Source organism: Apodemus sylvaticus, chromosome X, assembly GCF_947179515.1.
Source record: "Apodemus sylvaticus chromosome X, mApoSyl1.1, whole genome shotgun sequence".
In the NCBI taxonomy this organism is placed as follows: Eukaryota; Metazoa; Chordata; class Mammalia; order Rodentia; family Muridae; genus Apodemus; species Apodemus sylvaticus.
The window spans coordinates 7,537,129-7,553,521 of NC_067495.1; the positions used below are offsets into that span (position 1 = coordinate 7,537,129).

General features: G+C 43.7%; 1 long non-coding RNA gene across 1 annotated transcript; it reads left to right on the top strand.

The window, feature by feature from the left end:
* Nucleotides 1-3,181: 3,181 nt before the first annotated feature.
* LOC127675029 (uncharacterized) lies at nt 3,182-9,237 on the top strand. The gene is made up of 3 exons (XR_007975429.1): nt 3,182-3,332; nt 5,230-5,406; nt 8,981-9,237. It is a non-coding gene; the product is annotated as an uncharacterized LOC127675029 (long non-coding RNA).
* Nucleotides 9,238-16,393: the final 7,156 nt, after the last annotated feature.

Here is a 16,393-nt window from a genome sequence, read left to right on the forward strand (position 1 = left end):
AGCAGGGACTCTGTAGGGGATGTGCGGGTCGCTGGAAGCTTCTGATCGCCGTTGCCTAGGGAGCGGGCATGTCACCCCCCGCACCCCCACTCTGAAAGAACAATAAGATTATCTCACGCGAATCTAGAGCCGGCAATCTAGGACCCTCCCGGGACCCTGGGCCTCCGCTCATGTGTGAGTCATGCTAGGCCCCTGTGTCCTTCCGCGCAGCATTCTTGTCCACCAGGCCAGTGGCTGCTAGCACAGCAAGGGACCCCGAATTTTTCTAGCAATTCTCCTAGGACCCCGGGGAGGCGAGGATGTGTGCTGGACACAACCCGTGACTCCCAGACCGAGGTGACTTGCCTCTCAGGCCTCTCTCCACTAGACAAGAGAATTATGAAGGAAAAGGGGGGGGGGGTCTGTTATCAAAGGGGCAGATTCTGGTGGTCCCCGCTTCTAAGCGGACCACCCCCAAGTCCTTGGCTTCAAAAACACATACCCTTAAACAACAAAGACAAAAGAATACATTTGAGACCTCAGCTTTTAGCCAACACACAAGTCACCTAAAAGGTACTTTTTTCTGACCTTCAGTTTCACAAATAAAACACCAGACTTCCCACCCCCCACCCCCACCCCCTAGAGGCCTTCCGTTGCCAGAATTCAAACAATTAGCTCTCATCACTTAATTTACAATACAACTCTTCTGCTTTTCCAGTCTGTAAGATTGAAACCGAACTTTTAAAGAGATACGGAAACAATAAAAGGATCCCCAGGCAAGTTGCTTTTCCGCTTTTGTTCTCAATCTTTCTCATCTGTAAAAGAGACCACTAGACTACAAAACCCTGTTGTTTTTAATATTCATTTTGTGTAACAATGGGATGATGCTTTTCTTCTTGTTGAGGTCGCATTGGCAATGTTTTACTTAAAACATATAAATATGTTGTTTTGCTTCTTAGTAAACCAAAGAGTTTATTGGGTTTGCTTAGGGGAAATATAACTTTTTTAACAGCCTTTTAAAACACAATAGAGTAACAAGTCAGAGATAATGCAACTGTTTGTTACAGTTTTAAGAACCAGGAAGCTATAATAAGTATTTTTAACACTCCCTGTAACCATTCTAAAATAACAAATCATAGATAATACAACTACTTTTTTTTCAGTTTCAAAAAGCATAGCTAACTGTAATATCCAAACCAATGCATGTAATAAAACAGTATAATTACAGCTGGGTGTGGTGGTCCACCCCTTTAATTCCAGCACTGAGAGAGGGAAGCTTGAGGATCTCTGAGGCCAGAATAGTCTACAGTGGGAGTTCCAGGACAGCCAGGGCAGAGACAGAGACAGAGCGAGCTGAGCACCAGCGTTCAGAGAAACCCTGTGTCTTGGAGAAAACCAAACCAAATGAAAAAACAATGTAATTAAAAGTTACATACTAGCCGGGCGGTGGTAGCGCACGCCTGTAGTCCCAGCACTCTGGGAGGCAGAGGCAGGCGGATTTCTGAGTGAGAGGCCAGCCTGGTCTACAGAGTGAGTTCCAGGACAGCCAGGGCTAGACAGGGAAACCCTGTCTAGAATCCTTCCCCCAAAAAGTTACATACTAAGGGGCAGAGAGCTGGGTCAAGGGTTAAAGGCAGGTCTTCCTTCCATTCGTACCGCTTGGGTCAGGCGGGTCCCAACCCGTGCAGCCCCAGCTCCAATGTACCTGGTGCCTCCGCCCTCCTGGGCATCTTCATGCTCATACACCCCCAGGAACAGGCGTGCACAGAATTTGTTTAAGTTACATAGTAAAATATTTAAATTTCGGAGAGTGCTGGAGAGATGGCTCAGAGGCTAAGAGAACTCACTGGATGCTCTTGCAGAGAGCCTGGATTTGATTCCCAATACCCACGTGGTGTTTCACAAGTGTTCATAAGTCCAGTTCCACTGCCCATTTCTGACCTTGGACAGCAGGCATGCATATAGTAGACATACATACATACATTCAAAGAGAGCACTCCTACTTTTTTTTTTTTTAATAAAAGCAGGCTGTAGTGGCTTACACCTTTAATCCCAATTCTCTGCAGGCAAGGAGATCTCTGTTAGTTCAAGGCCAACCTAGTCTACATAGTAGACTCAAAAGCTAAAGTCAAATATAGAAATTTGGGACTGCAGCGATGACTCGGCAATTAAGACCACTTACTATTCTTACAGAGGACCCAGGGTGGGGGGTCCCAGAGCCTACACCCTGCTTTCTAGAACTTTATTTACAGGGGAGTCAGCCCTTTCTTCTGGCTTCCAAGGGCACTGTGTGCATGCAGTACATGTCCAGACAGGGAGACATACAGACATACATGAATTAAAATTGAATATGTAAATTCTCCCACTCAACTACTAGGCAGCTAGAAACCCAAACTAGAGAAGTGTGTTGCTTACACAACTGAAGTGCCATAACCAGCGGCCTCACTTTCCCATTTCCTCAAATAGTGAGCTCTTGGAAATACTTGAAACAGCACCATCTTCAATGAATGACAACAGCTACATTTGAAGCCAACCTAGTGTGTATGGGAATAGCACTTAGCTGATGATGTGGATTACATCTACATGGGGATCCAGTGGACCAATTCTCTCATATATAGAGCTGATTAACTTGCATCTAGCAATGCCTGGCTCTGTTGACCACATACCAGCAGTCCTCAGCAGTGGTGTTGGCACCCTCAGATACATACATTTCCATAGTAACCCTTTGAAAACTATTAGACTTAAGGTACTGTGGTGGTTTGAAGAATGAGCACCCCGGCTCCCCCATAAGCTCAGGTTTGAATACTTGATCCTGAGTTGCTAGAACTATCTGGGGAGGATTAGGAGATATGGCTTTGTTGGAGGAGGTGTGTCACTGGGGGTGGGGTGGGCTTAGAAGTCTCAAAAGACTCTCCCCATTCCCATTCCTCTGTGTGTGTGTGTGTATATGTGTGTGTGTGTGTGTATGTGTGTGTGTGTGTGTGTGTGTGTCCCACCTTCTGCTAGTGGTTCAAAATGTGAGCTCTCAGCTGTCCTGTCATCATGTATTTTAAGTCTCTGAAAGCATAAACTCAACTGAATAAGAGTTGGGTATATCCCATTCTGTCAAACCTTCCTCTGATTTGTCTCTTTGTCTGCCACTCAACTAGATATCACTTTTTTGAAAAAAAGATTTATTTATTTACTTCTTTATATAAGCACACTGGAGCTGTCTTCAGACACATCAGACCCCATTACTGCCGGTTGAGAGCTGCCATGTGCTTGCTGAGAATTGAACTCAAGACCTCTGGAAAAGCAGTTGGTGCTCTTAACCACCAAGCCATCTCTCCAGCCCCAAGATATCACTTTCAAAGGTGCTTCCTTCTACAAACTAACTTTACTTTTTTTTGAGACAACTAACCTTACTTTTGATGTTTGGGATTAAAGGTGTGTATTAAGGGTGTGTCTGTATTCTAGCCAGAGGAATTAAAGGTGTGTGCTAAGGATGTGCCACACCACATCTAGAAACAGTATTTTCCAGCAAGAGACACAATCTTGGGGTTCACAGTATGATCATATATCCTGTAACACACCTCAAGGAGTGGTTGAGTCTAACATGGGTCTCACATAACAAGGCCTCACATAGAAAAGGAATCAAATCTTGGTCCAGGGTTGCTCTCTGAAAACATCTCTGTGACCGACTTCCTCAGCTTCTGCAGTAGGATGGATTGATGTCAGCACACACAACCTCACAGCTAAAACCTCCACTGTAACAACACTGCATGGCATGGCCATTCTTGTGAATGGTCATCGTAGGTGGACTGTGTAAGTACCTGTCCTGGGCCAGTCATAATGCAGGGCATAGAGAGGGATATGTATCCATTGTTTTGCTTCCATAGGTGGCCTTAAACAAACTTTCTTGGCATCCTCTGAGGCCAAGAAACCTAAAACCAAGGGCAGAACTAACTGAACTTTGCACAGCTGGAAGTTAAGCAGTAATCAAGGGATTTCCAGAGCCGGATACCTCAGGGTCTTTCTGGAGTGGTCACACTGTGCTTTTTGTCTTGGATTGGGACAAAGTTCAAGGAGAACTCCCTATAATGGAGGGAGTGAGCCTGTGTGTCGCTGGGGATGGCACAACCCCAGAGCCTTGTACATGCTAGGCAAAGACCCTATCACTGCCTTCCTTCCCTAGCCTCCCCCCTTTTTGGGTTTGGTTTGGGTTTTTTGTTGTTGTTGTTGTTTTTTTTTTTTTTTTTTTTTTTGCTCGTTTGTTTGTTTGGAGACAGGCTCTCATTATGTAGCCTCAAAGTTGAGGCAGCTCTCAGTCTCTCAAGTGCAGATTATAGGCCTGAGCTAGCACTCCTGGCTCAGAAAGATAATTAGAAGTATGGAGGTAAAAGTAATTGCCTACGTCAGTATCCTTTTATGTAGTTTTGCAACAAGGTCTGTAGTCAAGGCTGGTCTTGAGTTCCTATGGACCTGCCTCTGCCTTCCAAGTGCTAGGACTCCAGTGTACACCACCATGCCAACCTGATTATTCTCTTCTTGGTTTTGGTATTGTTATTTGGGGATTTTATTTCATATTTGATTATGAGCCTAGCCTTCAATGGCTTAAGCCATTGCTCCAGCCCATAAACAAACAAAAACAACAAGAAAAAAAAAGACAGGATCTCATGTAGACCTTGCTGGCCCTTGAATTCAGAGATCTATTTACCTCTGCCTTTCAACTGCTGGGATTAAAGGTATGCACCAACATGCCCAACCCTTTTCTTGTATTTTAAAATGGTAATCATCTTTTGGGGTTTTGTTTGATTGGAGCTTCAAGAAAAACAGATTCATTTCCAATGCTGAGTTAGAATACTTAGGAGCATGAGGAAAGTAAATGTTAGGGCCAGCAATTATGGTACAGTCTTCTTTCTAATCCTGGTCCTTGGAAGGCTAAAGAAGAAAGATCTTGAGTTTGGGGACAGTCTAGCATACATAATGAAACTGATGTGGCTGTGGCGGGAAGGTCTCAACCAGTAACTCTTACTACTCTTGTTACTGAAACATGTTGTATTAGTCGGGTTCTCTAGCGTCACAACTTATGGGCAGTCTCTATATAGTTAGGGAATTTGTCGATGACGTACAGTCTGTAGTCCAACTCCCCAACAATGGTCAGCAGTAGCTGTGGATGGAAGTCCAAGGATCTAGCAGTTGCTCAGTCCCACAAGGCAAGCAGGCAAAAGAGAGAAAGTGAATCTTTCTTCTTGCAATGTTCTTATGTAGGTCTCCAGAAGAAGGTGTGAATCCACGCCTGGATCTGGGACTTGCTTCGTCCCAGATGACCTTGAACTCGGATCTCCCCATCTTAATCTGGGATTCATAGCCGCTATGCCTCAAGATCTCCATGCCAAGATCCAGGTCAGAAACTTGTACCTCTGAGTCTCCAGATTAGGATCACAGGTGAGCCCCACAATTCTGTATTGTAGTTCATTCCAGATAAAGTCAAGTCAACAACCAGGAATAGCCACTATGCCTGCCAACCTCAGTTTAATCCATGGAACCCAAGATAGAAGGAACAGGAGCAAACCACCTCCACAAAACTGCCCTCTGACCTCCATATGCAGTCCATGACATGTGTGCCTCTATCATACACAGACACAGTTAATAATAATAATAGTTAATATGTAAATATAACATAAATATGCTCTATATTATATTTACTATTACTTTTATTATTATTTAGGGGGAAGATGCTAAACTCTAGTATAGGCTAGCCCTTCTTCCTTCTTATTCAAAGGTAAGGGATGATAAATATAGAAGCAGAAATGTTGTAGGCAGTTCCTAAAATACTGACCTGAGAGCTGCCTTCCTTCTGCAAACTTGGCAAGGCCAAAGCAAAATTAGATTAAAGAGTATTTTCTCTGCCATTTAAACTGCTAAAAATATTTTCAGACAGACTAACCCAGTGACTTCTCCCTTCCTACATGCAAAATCTGAAGAGTGACAATAGAGAAGCCATGGGCAGCTGGCAGCTCTGAACTGGAAGCAAAGGGTAGTCTATGAGATTTGGAGGAATAGCCCAGGGACCCACCTGTCTGTAGGACTTCGCATTGCTTATTAACCCATGGGACCTTTTATAGCAAAACTTCATGGGTGTTGTAGAACTTGAAAACTGGCTGTGCCTAGACTGCCAATAGGGCTGGAATTACATAGTCTGCCCTCTAGTAAAAACTAATTCCCTTTCCCCCTTAGTGAAGATTGCTGACATTGGCCTACAAACCTTGATGGATAATGGGGTGTAATCACTTTTAAATTTTTAAGAATGTATTCAATGTTTTAACTTTCAGGTCTTCGACAGCTTCTCTAAATCGTTAGTCTCACTTAAGAAATAAATACAGGGAGCCGGGCGGTGGTGGTGCATGCCTTTAGTCCCAGCACTCTGGGAGGCAGAGGCAGGCGGATTTCTGAGTTCGAAGCCAGCCTGGTCTACAGAGTGAGTTCCAGGACAACCAGGGCTACGCAGAGAAACCCTGTCTGGGGGAGGGGGGGGGAATCCAAAAAAAAAAAAAAAAAAACCAAAGAAATAAATACAGGCCAAGTGGTGGTGGCACACATGCCTGTAACCCCAGCACTCTGGGAGGCAGAGGCAGGTGGATTTCTGAGTTCGAGGCCAGCCTGGTCTACAGAGTGAGTTCCAGGACAGCCAGGGCTATACAGACAAACCCTGTCTCGAAAAAACAAACAAACAAACTAACTAACTAACTAACTAACAAAACAAGCAGAAGAAATAAATACAGGAATTAGCTGGGCATCAGGTCATCAAGCTTAGGCAGTGAAGGAGTTGGAAAACAGAAAGCTGGTTTGGTAATGTAGTAGAACAAGGGGGCCATGTTGCACCTCCAGCAAGCAGCAGAACTCAGCAGCTTCAGCCATGTGGCCCTGGCTTTAGAGTGAGAACTAGAAGGGATTACTGGGACTATTGATGCTGGTTTGCTGGAGCTAAGAAATGAGTGGTGATTAAGAAGAGACCAGCATCACTGAGGTGAAATCTTCTGGAAGTGTTTTCTGAGAGCACAGAGGCTGTGTTCCAGAGATAGCCAAGGCTGTACCTCCTGCTGCAGCTGGACTTGGTAATGTGTACGAATCACCCAGGTGGTCCTGGTTTTGAAGGCATGAAGATGTCATGGAGAGCAGCTGAGACTCGGCACTGTGAGAAGCCATGGAAGGCATTGGTGAAGGAGCAGCCTCAGATGCAATTGATGGCTCAGTACTGAAGGGGTCTTGCAAAGGATTCAAGGCTTGGCACCATGAAGAGACCCTATGAAAGACTATTGGTGAAGCCTAGTTTCAGAGGAAGACCCCAGTGTATCAGAGATGCCAGTGCCATGACCACCAAGAACAACAGTGGCAGTGGAGTGGACCAACCTGAGCCTAGAGTGCTAAGGTTGAGCTGGAGAAATGATGCCAGCCCTTTAAAGGAGCCAAATCATGTGTGGATCCCAGACAGTAAAACAAGGAGCTGTAACATAGAAGTTGCCTTGAAGACCCCAAGATGTTCAAGATGCCAGAGCCGTGGGCTATCTGCTGAGGAAAGCTGCTGACAGGGAGTGGAACCAGCCCAGGAGAAAGAAGTTTGTGGCAGTCAACAAAGATGAAAAGGGAGTTGGAGATCTAAAAAGTATTTTGACATCAGATATGGAGATGCAGAGTTTGGAGTTTGCCCAGCTGGTTTCCTGTCTTGCTTTGGGGATTAGTTAAGTGATTTGATGAATCTCAGAAGAGACTTTGAACTTTGGACTTTTAACATTGGTGAGACTGCTATAGACTATGGGGACTTTGGAAGTTGGACTAAACATATTTTACTTTATTCTATGTTTAGGTATGGCCCCCATAGACTCATATGTTTGAACAAGCCTATGGGGGCCAGGGAGTGGAATGTGATGGTTTGTATATGCTCTGCCCAAGGAGTAGCATTATTAGGACATGTGGCCCTGTTGAAGTAGATGTGTCACTGTGGGTGTGAGCTTAAGACCCTCATCCTAGCTGCCTGGAAGCCAGTATTCTGCTAATGATCTTCAGATAAAGATCCACAGACATCAGGAAGAGAGAGACTTTGGGCTTGGAATGGGCTTTTTTGAAAAGCCCACCCCAGTGACATACTTCCTCCAACAAGGCCACACCTCCTAATCCTTTCAAATAGTGCCATTCCCTGGTGACCAGGCATTTAAATCTATGAGCCTACAGGGCCATTCCTATTCAAACTGCCACTATCTCCTTTCATATACATTCACCGTTAAGCTGGAAAATCTTTAAATCCCTTATGGGTCCAATTCTGCCTTATGGTTCTTACACAATAAATAAAAACTTATGGCTGTACACTTTACACTTTCACTTGGATAATTATTAGATAACTCAAGTGTTACTTTGTGCTAAAAGAAAAAATGTCTACATTGCTATTTTTTTTCACAAGAATTGTTTTATGAAAGGAAAACTGCTTCGGCTTACCAACTGCTGCCCACTCTGTCTTCCCTAGAAGGTTTTGGAGTCTATCTTAAGTTTCCTTTCATGCAGCTTGACTCTGAACATAATGAGAAATGTTACTTACTGTGTGAACCAAATTCATACTTTAAATGTCTTCCGCTTCAAAGATTTGATCACCCATATACAATAGCTTGTGTGTCAAAAGCTTAGCCTCTGCACTCATACTATTGATAATATTTGGAGGTGAGGCCCTTTGGAGGGAATTAGAATTAGGTGAGGTCACAAAGGTGGGCAGGCCCTCCATTGATGGCAGTGTGGCTTTCTTTTTTTTTTTTTTTTTTGTTTTTTGTTTTTTGTTTTTTTTTCCGAGACAGGGTTTCTCTGTATAGCCCTGGCTGTCCTGGAACTCACTCTGCAGACCAGGCTGGTCTCGAACTCAGAAATCTACCTGCCTCTGCCTCCCAGAGTGCTGGGATTACAGGCATGCGCCACCACCGCCCGGCTAGCAGTGTGGCTTTCTAAAAAGACAACTAACACATTTGTTCTGTTTCAGCATGTGATGCCTCCACCATGTTACCATGCAGCAGACAGCCCTTGCCAGAGGCCCACCAGATCTTGCCCTTGGATTTCCCAGACCCTACAACTGTGAGCCAACATATTTCTATTCTGTATGAATTACCCAATCTCTGGTATTTTGGTATAGCAACACCAAACAATTATACTAGGGCATGACTTAAGAAAGAGCTAGAAATGTTGACACCATGGACACAGTAGTCTTTGGTTCCAAAGTTTGTACTACACACACACACACACACATTTTGAAAATGGGATCTTGGGCTGGAGAGACGGCTCAGTGATTAAGAGCACTGACTGTTCTTCCAAAGGTCCTGAGTTCAAATCCCAGCAACCACATGGTGGCTCACAACCATCCATAATGAGATCTGACTCCCTCTTCTGGGGTGTCTGAAGACAGCTACAGTGTACTTACATATAATAACAAATAAATCAAGCCAGGCAGTGGTGGCGCACGCCTTTAATCCCAGCACTTGGGAGGCAGAGGCAGGTGGATTTCTGAGTTCGAGGCCAGCCTGGTCTACAAAGTGAGTTCCAGGACAGCCAGGGCTACACAGAGAAACCCTGTCTCGAAAAAACCAAATCCAAAAAACCAAAACAAATAAATCTTTAGGCCAGAGTGAGCAACCTTCATTCCCAGCAACCACATGATGGCTTACAACCATCAGTACAGCTACAGTGTACTCATATATACATAAAATAAATAAATAAATCTTAAAAAAAAAAGAAAAAAGAAAACGGGATCTCATGTAGCCAGGCTGGGCTTAAATCAGAATGAGTCTGATTGTCCCGCCTCCACGTCTCAAGTGCTGAGATTCCAGGCACACCACCACACCTGCCCTCTACTATGTCTGAGATGACTCCACCATGATTCACTTGCAGTCTAACCCAGGTGCCTGTTTTCTGTGCCTCCATTCTTAATTTATAAAGTAAAAGGCATACATGTTGGTACATGCCTGCAATCCCGGCTCTCAGGATGTGGAAATAGTAGTACTGGAAGTCCAAAGTTGGCCTGGAGTATATAGTAAGATTGTATCTTGGAAAAAATAAAAACAAAACAGATGTGTTAGCACTCAGATGACAGAGGCAAGAAGATCAGGAGCTCAAGATCAGCTTTGGTCTGGACTATAGGAGGCTGTGTCTTAAACAAAAAGAAAACATTAGCTGGGCAAAGTGGTACATGCCTTTAATCCCAGCACTCAGTAGGCAGAAGCAGGCAGAGTTCTATAACTTTGAGGCCAGCCTGAATTACAAAGTGAGTTTCAGGGCAGCCAGGACTACACAGGACTACCCTGTCTCAGAACAACAACAAAAAATAATTAATTAATTTAAAAATACAGTATAGCAACCAGATAGACTGACTAAATAAATAAATAAATAAAATGAGATTACCCCCTAAGTCAAGAGACTATTAGTTGAACAGCATACTAAGTCATGGCTAAAAGAAAGACAAATAAGCTTAAAAGATGATTTGTGCTATCACAGAAGTGGAAAGATAAGACATACAAATACACAGAGATTACAACTTAGCATGAGGCACTATGGGATATTTCCCACCTAGACCATGAGTTCCTCTAAAGCAGAGCCTGGGCCCTGTTTATGTCTTTAAATGTGGAGAGAATGAATGAATGCTAGCAATAATGCAATAGCTGTCCCAATGAAGAACACATATAGTGACCTTAGAAATTCAGAAAGCTAGGGCTGGAGCAATGGCTTAGCCTGTTAAAAGTGCTTGGTACTTTTGTAGATAATCTGAGTTTAGTTCACAACAGCATTTCCAATTACAAGGGATGTGCTTCTAACCTCTGTAGACTCCTGCATATATTTGGTACACACACATACACTCGAGCACACATACTTTAACACATAAAATAAACATGTCTTTTGAAAAAGCTCAGGAAGCTGTCAGACTTAGAGTTTGAGTTAAAGCTGGAGTTATGGACAGGGCTTAGGAAAGAAAAGGAGAGGTTATTTCTGGTAAACATAGCTGTGGAAGTGAGGAGGAAGATACCTCATGTGCAGAAACGTGATGGTCTGGAAGGTGGGAAAGGCTGTGGAGCTCGTGAAAGCAGTAATTTCAGGAGAAAGTGCTTGCAGGGAATGAATTGTTCACTCACTTACGGAAACACAAAATCCCACCCGAATAGTTGGGAACATGCTCCCGTGGTAGTGAGAACGAGCATACCCTCTATAGGCTCACGTGCTTGGTTCCCAGCTGATGGAACTGTTTGGAAAGGATTGGGAGCTGTGGCCTTGTTAGAGGAAATGTGTCACTGGAGGATTGGCTTGAAGGTTTGAAAAGTCCACACCATTCCTAGTTAGTGTGCTCGATCACTCTCTCCCCCTCCCCTCATCGTGACTGTGGATCAAAATGTAAGCTTTCAGCTATCTCTCCAGCATTATGCCTGCTGCCATGGAACCCTCTGGAACCATGATCCCAAATAAACATTTTATTTTTTAAGTTAAATTGGTCATAGTGTCTTATTATGGCGGTAGAAAAGTAACTGAGACAGTGACAAAGAAGAAGGAACATGCCTTTACCTCATAGGAATGACTGTCCATTGGCCATAGTGTTCATTTTATTGTATTTATTCAGTGGAATCTCAGTATGTTGCCTACATTGGCTTTGAACTCCTGAACACAAGAAATCTTGCTACCCCAGCTTCACTAGCAGCTAGGACTACAGTTAGCAGCTCTAGGCCTAGCTAGCTGGAGTATTTAGAAAAAGTGTGGCAGCTAAAAAGGGCAAAGGGAGGCTGACCTATGGAAATGAGGTATTTGGGCTTTCTTTTGGAATAGCAGCAAGCGAAGAGCAGGCAGGCAGGCACTCCCTAAAAGGGACAGTAGGAGGACAAACATTACCCAGGAAGTATCCCCCTTAGACACAGGAACAAAAAGCATTGCCATCTTGAGCCTGTGGTACGGGTCTGTAATCCTGTCTTTTCAGGAAAATGAACCAGGAGGATCACAATTTCAAGTCTCACTTTGGCCACAGAGCCAGGTCAAGGCCAGCCTAAGAAAGTTAGCCAGATCCTGTCTGAAAGTTAAAAGGGAACTTGGAACATAGCTTACCTACCATGTACAAGGCCCCAAGTTTCACTCTTAGCTTGGGTGGGAGGATTCTCACATGTTGAAGCTTAAATACTCGAGTTATTTTTTTTTTAAAGAGTGTTTTATCTTGTGCTAACCATGGAGTCTAGGGCTTCATACATGCTAGGCAAACACTCTACCACTGAACTACACCTCCAGCCTTTATGAAATATTTAGTACATGTGGAAGTTGGAGTTTGCAGAAGTCAGTTCTCTCCTTCCCCCTAAGAATGGAACTCAGGTCATGAAGCTAAACAGCAAGCACTTAACCCACTGAATCATATCATCAGCCCACCCCAAACCTTAAGCAGCCTCTGGATAAGCATGATCAGGTCTTACACTCTCACAAAGTTCAGGCCTACTTCTCAGTTACTAATCCATGGGCTCCTCCCATATGTGTCACTTGATAGACTTTTCTAGTTGCCTGGAGAAGGAGCAGTCTACTCTACTTGGAATATAGACCACTGCATAATAATCTCATCTTGAGGCAGCTTGTCATGTGAGGTGAGTCCTTCGGGCATCCCAGATGAACACTGCTATATGAGGAGCAAAAAATATCATGCAGTGAGACCTATCTATACCTTTCCTTCATGCCATCACTTAACAGCAAAGAGTACCTGGGAAACTAATAGGTTTCATTGTATATTTTAAAAGAATGATTATTTCTAGGGGTGAGTTTGGCTTTAGTTTCATAGGATCTTCATTTTGGTACTAGCTATTTGGAAATGTAAGAAAAGAGTATTATAATTAAGATGAAAAGACTAGATGGGATTTTTTTATAGAATGTACCACATGTGTTCTGCACAGGTATACACACACCCACACCCCACCACACCCACACATACACACACACACACACACACACTACATACACACCTATAACCATAGCATGGTCTAGGCAAAGGCAGAAAGATTGCTAGTTCCAAACCAACCTAGGCTACAGTAGTGAGATGTTTCAACAAACAGTGGACACATAGATAAACATATACACATGAAAATGACTCTGACCTATATCAAGCTAGAATAATACTAGGGTTTCAACTAGTGTATAACTGACAATAAACAACCTTCGGCAGTAATCCCAGCCATAGTAAGTGCTCTTTACCATATTCCAATGGGAGGCATATGCTTACACATCCTTGTCCCTACAAGATTCTGCATACTCGGAATGCAACTGAGTGAATGAATGGACAGAGACAGGGATAGACAGAATATTTACATGTCATAACAGTGGATTTTAGGACAAGCTAGGAGACTACTTTTTAAAAAACAATTTCAGCTTGAGCCATATTTTATTGGTCAGCTTTCCATCACTATGACAACGCCTGAGATAAACAAAGGAGAAACTATTTTATTTTGGCTCCATTGTCTCTGAGCCATGGCGAGGCAGAACATCATGGCAGGGGACCTGCAGTGGATCACAGTCACTTGCCCTCTGACAGCCAGGGGTAGAGAGAGCAAGGAGTAAGAGACAGAATAAAACATACCCTTCAAAAGCCAGCGACTAACTTCCTCGAACTAAGCCATACTTCCCAACAGTCCGTTCATCTGTAAACTCATCACTGAAAGAAGCATTGATCAACTAGGCACCCTTTGATCCAATCACATCCCCAAAGCTTTGCCTCTGAACATTGCTGCATGAAGACCAAACCTTCAACACATGAGTCTTTGGGGAATACTTTATATTGAAATCAAAAATTTGCTTTGTGATAGACCCTTTTAGAAGGGTGAAAAATAAAAACTGGAGAAAATATTTGCAAAGGAACTGATACCTAGAAAATAGAGTGGCACACACCTTTGATCCCAGCACTTGGGAGACAGAGGCAGGTGGATTTCTGAGTTTGAGGCCAGCCTGGTCTACAGAGTGAGTTCCAGGACAGCCAGGGCTACACAGAGAAACCCTGTCTTGAAATGAGTAGAGGTGTAGCTCTAGATAGCTCACCTGCCAAGCATGTACAAGGCCCAGGGCTCCACCCCCAGTACCATGGAAGAGAAGGAAGGTTCAAAACACAACTGTAAAAACTCACTAAGTGAAAATTGCCAGCTTGGTTTACAAAGTGAGTTCTAGGCTACACAGCCAAGGCTACACAAAGAAACCCTGTCAAGAACAAAACAAACAACAAACAAAAAGCTTAGTGGTCTATGCCTTTAATTCCAGCACTTGGAGGCTCAGCCAGGCAGATCTTGTGTGAGTTTGAGGCCAGCTTGGTCTACAGAGTAAAGAGTAAATTGTACAACAGCCAGGGCCATACAGAGAAACCCTATCTCAAAATTAAGAAAGAAAGAAAAGAAAGAAAGAGAGAGAGAGAGAGAGAGAGAGAGAGAGAGAGAGAGAGAGAGAGAGAGAGAGAGAGAGAAAGGAAGGAAGGAAGGAAGGAAGGAAGGAAGGAAGGAAGGAAGGAAGGAAGGAAGGAAGGAAGGAAGAAAGGAAGAAAGAAAGAAAGAAAGAAAGGAAGGAAGGAAGGGGCTGGAGAGATGGCTCAGCAGTTAAGAGTACTGACTGCTCCTCCAAAGGTCCTGAGTTCAAATCCCAGCAACCACATGGTGGCTCACAACCATCCATAAAGAGATCTGATGCCCTCTCTGGTACATCTGAAGACAGCCGCAGTGTACTTATATATACATTAAAGTGAATAAATAAATCTTCCCAGCACTCTGGGAGGCAGAGGCAGGCGGATTTCTGAGTTCGAGGCCAGCCTGGTCTACAGAGTGAGTTCCAGGACAGCCAGGGCTATACAGAGAAATCCTGTCTCGGAAAAAAAAAACAAATCCAAAAAAAAAAAAAAAAAAAAACCAAAAAAAGAAAGAAAGAAAGAAAGAAAGAAAAAGAAAGAAAGAAAGAAAGAAAATGGCCCAAAGTGATGAAATCAGTCTATGTGTGTTCATCAACAGATGACTGGATAATGAAAATCTGATCAATGGAATTTTACTTGGCTATCAAGAATGAAATTATGTTGCTTACAAGAAACTAGATGGAACGGGAGAGCACTGTGTTAGTGAAATAAATCCATCTCAGAAACAAGCATCCCATGTTTTCTGACATGCATGGAAACTGGGTGGAGGGCAAAACGGGGCTTGAAACTAGAAGGAATGGGAAAGTAAGGATGTGAAGTGAAGAGAGGAAGGATTGAGAAGGAAGAGAGTGCCAGGCGTGCTGGTATATTCCTGTAATCCTAGCACTCAGGAGGCACAGAAATGTAGGCAGATCTCTGAGGTGGAAACCTTTGCTTTGGAAAAATATAAGTGTGCAGATCTCTAAGAGTTCTAGACCAGCGCTCTGTACATTGGGAGTTCTAGGCCAGCCAGGGCTGCATAGTTTGACCTTGCTTAAAATTTTAAAAAGTAAAAAAGGTAAGGAGATTTGCAATCTAAGCACTTGGCAGATAGGCCCAGGAGCCAGCCTCAGCTGTGTGAGACCCTGTTTCAAAATCAAACCAAACAACTACAGTGCGACGTCACGATTGACCCATCAGACTGACAGAAATGAAGAATGCTGACACTACCAAACGCTAGAGAGACTATAGAGAAACTGGGTCACTTGCTGGAGGGAATGGAAACTGATACTGACACTCTGGAAAAAAGTTGGCAGTTCAGTTTAAGGCTGAAAATAGATTTATCCTATGACCCAGCATTTGTACTTTTTGTCACTTGTCCCAGAGAAATAAAAACTTATTTTCACACAAATCCTCTTACACAAATGTTTGTAACAGTGTTATCTGTAATAGCCTGAAACTACAAGTATCGTATAATGTCCTTCAGTGGACAAATGGTCACACCCCACCTACCTCTCACCCTCTGTCCCCACCTCTCACCCCTACCACCATGTACCTGGCATATTCATACCATAGGTGACACAGCAGTAAAAAGCAAAGAACTATGGAACTGAGAGTGGTGATTATGTCCTGTAATACCAGCACTTGGGAGGCTGAGGCAGGAGGATTGAGAGGTCAGTCTGGGATACAGAGTGAAAAGGAGACCCAGGCTTTAAAAGAAAAGCCAGTGAGATGGCTTACTAGGTAAAGACATTTGCCCACAATCCTGACAAGAGTCCCAGAACCCACATGGTAAGGGGAGAAAAGCAGTTCTCACAAGTTATCCCGTGCCTCCACACCCGTGCCTGTGGAGTGTACCACACGTAGACACTAAAGAAACAAAAACAGATAGATATATAAATCTAAAACTCTTTTTTGGTTTATTTTATTTCTTGAGCATGGTTACACAACACTATGAATGGACGGGCCTCCAAGGAGTCATGCAGGGTGGGGCAAAGCAGGCCCACCAGTCTCCCACAGCATCCCCCTTCT